Genomic DNA, 5,462 nt, shown 5'->3' on the forward strand with positions numbered 1-5,462 from the left:
TGGTAGCAAAAAGATGAGCCACTGAAATGTTTAAATGTAAAGAAATCTATATTTTCAATTCAGTTAATCTTCAGGCCATAGAATATAATTTGTCTCTCATATGGAGCTTAAAGTTAGCATTTAGTTGACATAAATGCTCCAAAATTCACTGTACATGTTGATACTAATACGTCCCATACTGTCCAGTAACTAGGCACATTTCTACTTTCATTCTCAAAGATACAAAGATTTCTGGTTTGTAAAAGTAGCTTGGAATGTTCTTTCTGTGAAAATAACACATTTACAAAAACACATTTGGTGTGCATTTCTTCTGAAGAAAATATATATTTCTTTAGGGAACTTAGAATTGCTTATGAAAACAACATAAAACCTGTCCGTATTCTATTATGGCCCTATTTATACCTTCATTCCTAATAAATATTTTGCATTCATTACTGACTTTTGACTTTGGGTGTAATATAAAGAAAACATAAAAGTATGAAATGGTGTTTACAATTTTCAGTTTTAAAAAGTCATCTTCATGTTTCTTTGGAAAAACATGTCTCCCCATGAAAAGAAATAGTCAACAAGTTCATATTTTTTAGAAAAAGTTAAAAGCACATACTACCAGAAAAAAAAATTCTCTCAAATTATATTAAGCAAAGACAAATAAACTTTTATGCATTCCTTGCTTTAGCATTCCCACAAATGCATACTTGCTTTTTTTAAAAAAAGAAAAATGATCGGCCGGGTGCGGTGGCTCAAGCCTGTAATCCCAGCACTTTGGGAGGCCGAGACCAGCGGATCACGAGGTCAGGAGATCGAGACCATCCTGGCTAACACTGTGAAACCCCGTCTCTACTACAAAAATACAAAAAACTAGCCGGGCGAGGTGGCGGGCGTCTGTAGTCCCAGCTACTCAGGAGGCTGAGGCAGGAGAATGGCGTGAACCCAGGAGGCGGAGCTTGCAGTGAGCTGAGATCTGGCCACTGCACTCCAGCCTGGGCAACGGAGCGAGACTCCGTCTCAAAAAAAAAAGAAAAAAAGAAAAATGATCAGAGATCACAAGAAAGTTAGTAGAAAGTAAAATTTTACACAGAAATGTAGCTGCATATTTCAGTATTAACAGAAGTCCTGCAAGAGAATTACCATGCCGTATTTCAATATTAATACCAATAAAAGGAAATACCAGTTTTGAGAAGCAGTATAACAGCCCTCTGCTGTAATTTGGCCCGCCTTAGTGGGAGACAGTTTTGACTCCCTGTTCTTCATATACATAAAGCTGTAAATACGGCCGCTTCCCTATTCAAACCCAGAATGGAAAAGTCCCTGATAAGAAAGTCTCGCTTAGCATGAATTTGTAAATTATTTTTCTCCAGCTATACTTTTCAACCCCATGCACAGTATCTATGTCAAACAAGCTAAACAGATTCAATTTCTCTCCTCCAAGAATTTGTTCAGGCCATACTCAAATGTATAGGCTTTAAGTGGGGTAGGTCAGCAAGAGAACAGCCACTCAACACGGGTAAATCTTGTTTATGAGGGTGGAAAGTTTTAATGCTTTACTTGATTCATTGCTAGACAACCTTTCCAACCAAGAGGCCACTGTTTTTACAGGTAGCTGCAAAGTATATCAAATATAAAAGAAACAGAAATAATATAAAGAAAAGAAGAAGCCATAAATAATTTCAATGTACTTATTTAAAATTGTATTAAGTAGTCATCATTAATTTCTTAGATGTTTGAGAGCAAACCGTTCATAAGTTGCCTGAGGGTAAGAAACTAGCAGTACAGAAGAGGAGATAGAAATCTGAATGCAAAAAAATAAATAAAAAGAAATAGAAGAAATCTGAATGCACGCCGGCAACAGAGTGTGATGAGTTCAATTACAGAATTATCTACCAGATACAGTAGACTCATTAGCTTTGCCTTAACTACTTAAGTTCACCAAAGCAGACATTTAAGTTGGACATAGAAGAAAGGGAGTCAGGGAGGGCAGGGAGAGGGTAAGAAAATGGGGCTGGGACACTTTTTAGGAGTAAATGGCCTGTCCAAAGCACAGAAATATGGAAGACCTTGATAGATTTTGGACAGTGTAATGAGAACAAACTGAGCGGCAAGAGGACTGTGAGATGAGACTGTGGGGCTGGTGGAATCCATATAGAAAGACTGGTGATGGAGGTCGTGGAAGACCGATTTTCTGTATAAGCCATGGGGAAGTGTATCCTTCAGGGTTTTTTGTTTGTTTGTTTGTTTTTTGTTTTTTGACAGAGTCTTGCTCATCACCTAGGCTGGAGTGCAATAGTACAATCTTGGCTTACTTCAACCTCTGCCTCCCGGGTTCAATTGATTCTCCTGTCTCAGTCTCCTGAGTAGTTGGGACTCCAGGTGCACGCCATCATGCCCAGCTAATTTTTGTAGTTTTAGTAGAGACGGTTTTCACCATGTTGGCCAGGATGGTCTTGATCTCCTGACCTTGTGATCCGCTTGCCTCGGCCTCCCAAAGTGCTGGAATTACAGGCATGAGCCACCCCACCTGGCCCAGTCAGCGTTTTCTGCAAGAATCACAAACAATTCCAGCCATTCTGAGTGGAAAGATGTATAACACAGAAAGTAAGATATTTTCAGGATCTGTAGAAGGTCTACGGAGTAGGTCTGAGATCAGCCTCTTGGAATTGCATTACACTTCAAACAACACAGACTGGAGTGATAGAGCTATTCTCTCTGAGGCCACGACACTGGAACTGTGCTGGAAATAAGGGGTTAAAATTGGCATCTCTGCCAGCACCACCTCTCAATATTCTGGAGTCTGTATAACAGACGCTGGCTGGCTGCTGGAGGCCACCTCACCGGAACTATGCTGGAAATAAGGGGTTAAAACTGGCATCTCTGCCACCAGTGCCTCTCAATATTCTGAAGTCTGTATAACGGACGCTGGCTGGCTGCTGGAGGAACATCATATTTCCATGGCCTTTCTTAGCAGCAGCACCCTCCAAAACTTTCACACAGACGGACTCTGCTCACTCCTGCATTCCAAATATCTCATGAGTTCATCAATACCAAATTCTAGCATCAAAAGAATCTGGGAAATATAACTGAACTTTCCAATCTTCCCAAAGAGAGAAAAGATGCAAGGGGGACTGAGTGAACCAACACAAAGAATCCAGCAGAAACACCGCTAATGATGCTATGCAAAAAACAGTTGTATATTTGAAATCTTCTAGTATTTCTTATCTGTCAATATAGAAATATGGATGTCATAGAAAAGGCATAAATTAGAAGTTTTGCATATATATTTCTAACCTGAGTGCTGATTTATAATATGGGATTGGTTTCTAGGACAAGGAAGAAAAGAGAAATTGCTCTTTTATTTAATTGGAAAAGTTTATGAAAGGCAGGAGGTTCTGAGAGCTCTCCACAAAGGGAAAGGAAGCCTCTTTGCAAACAAAGAATAATGATTTGCTTCAGCTCTAGAGAAATGTATGAAGGATGGGAGGAAAAGAGTTGAGATTCAGAGTAAGAGTGTGATTCCGTTACCTGAAGACGCGGCAGAGCAGGAGGAAACTGGACAATCTGCGGTGGGTGAACGCCACAGTTTGCAGAAGCTGGTGTTCTTGCCCATGAAGGTGAGGTTATTTAAAGTCGTTCATCAGGGGAAGACAAAGGGTACCTCCCAGGTCCATGGGAACTGGGGTGTGAAAATAGTGTCAACACTGTTTATCCAATGTGTCAGCTGGAGGGGAATGGTCAACCTGGAAAAGCGGAAGTCAAGTCGGTGGGAGTTCAGCACCATCTGAGCAGAAGTGAACCCAGGGGCCTCTTAGAGCAGAATTCTTTTGGTGCAGCAGGACTGTTGCAATCAGCTTAGCCAACACCTTGATGACATTCACACTCATCACTTTTCCTCTCTCGCTCTAAAAAGCTAATACACAGTCAGTGACATAGTGTTTGACCTTTCAGGTACCTGAACATCAGGAAGCACATGTTGTGGGTGGGGTGAGAAGGAGACAAGCCCTGTTGTATATATGCACGTTTATATTATCTTCTGTACATACCTTTCATGATACCAGTGCCAAACGATCTTTCATCTACAGCTACATAATGTTCAAGTGTACAGAAAAAGGAAGCTGAGATTGAGATACTGGAGTGTGATGAATGAACCCCAGAGATTGATGTCCTAAACATAGCCCAGTCTGCATCTCCCACATGAAGGAACCCAGGGAATGGGTAGAAATATTGTGATACTCCTTAAATCATAGTTAGGTAAATTATTCCACCACCTGCTACCTAAGTAGCATTTACCCATGCCTTTCATAGGAAAGAGAGTCTGCCAACTATCTATTGGAATAGAAAGTGAGGCAGGTGGAGGAATCTTATTTGTCAGTGTTAGATTCCTTGTGCAATGACAAAAACACATCTATATGTGAAGAAAACTACTTTATCCCAAATACTCCATGCAACTTTGTTTTCCTTTTGCCTTATTAGTCATGTTTCCATATATCCCCACTTGAGGGACATGAGATGGGTGGGTTTCCACAAGGATCAGCTGGAGGAGTTTCACATCCATCTGGCAAAGCTGCATGAAGATAAGCCTCGTGTTTTCCAGGTAACTGCATTGCTCTACAGTGGCAATGCTGAATTATTTTATTTCCTCCCATCAACCTCTCTCTGAAAATTTGCGGATACAGGTCAAATGTCTCTTAACCAAAATGCTTGGAACCAGAAATGTTTTGAATTTTTTCAGATTTTGGAATATTTGCACATACATATGGAGACCTCTTAGGGATAGCATCCAAGACTCAATGCAAAATTCAGTAATGTTTCACATGTATCTTATATGCATAGCCTGAAAGGAATTTTATAAAATATTTTAAATAATTTTGTGCATAAAGCAAAGTTTTGACTGTACATTGACTGGGATCCATCACATGAAACCAGGTGTGGAATTGTCCACTTGTGTTATCATGTTGGTGCTTAAAAATTTCGTATCTTGGAGCACTTCACATTTCAGATTTTTGGATTAGGAATGCTAAACCTATATTACCCTGTGTCATGGGTTCCTAACCCATTCCATTTACTCTTTATTTATTTATTTATTTTTAAAATTTTTACTGAATTCACACTATGAGCAAGACATTGTTTGGTACAAATGGCCAAATGCGGTAAAAAACAAAAAACAAACCAAACAAACAAAACATGCTTTTATGGCTAAGAAAAATAAGGGAGGAATAAAATGGATCTTAGATGAGGCGGATGATGAATGACAAATGTCACAATGACTATATAGAAGGTACTGCCACTTCACCTAGGGAAACTGAGAAAGCTTCCTTAGCTTTGGAGTCATAAAGGATGACTCACATTTACACAGGCATAGGTATGAGTCTCAGTAGAAAGCCAAGAAGAGAGGAGCCTGTTGTGGAAAGCAGTGAATTACGTTTTTGGCTAGTGGGTAGGAGGCAGGACAAGTAAACCTGAAACCTTTG

General features: G+C 39.9%; 1 long non-coding RNA gene across 1 annotated transcript; it reads left to right on the top strand.

Annotated features, from left to right (window-relative positions):
• Positions 1–3,429: 3,429 nt before the first annotated feature.
• On the top strand, positions 3,430–4,688 carry LOC114678197 (uncharacterized). The gene is made up of 3 exons (XR_003729474.2): positions 3,430–3,557; positions 4,074–4,206; positions 4,465–4,688. It is a non-coding gene; the product is annotated as an uncharacterized LOC114678197 (long non-coding RNA).
• Positions 4,689–5,462: the final 774 nt, after the last annotated feature.

This window comes from Macaca mulatta, chromosome 5 (assembly GCF_049350105.2).
Source record: "Macaca mulatta isolate MMU2019108-1 chromosome 5, T2T-MMU8v2.0, whole genome shotgun sequence".
Classification (NCBI taxonomy): Eukaryota; Metazoa; Chordata; class Mammalia; order Primates; family Cercopithecidae; genus Macaca; species Macaca mulatta.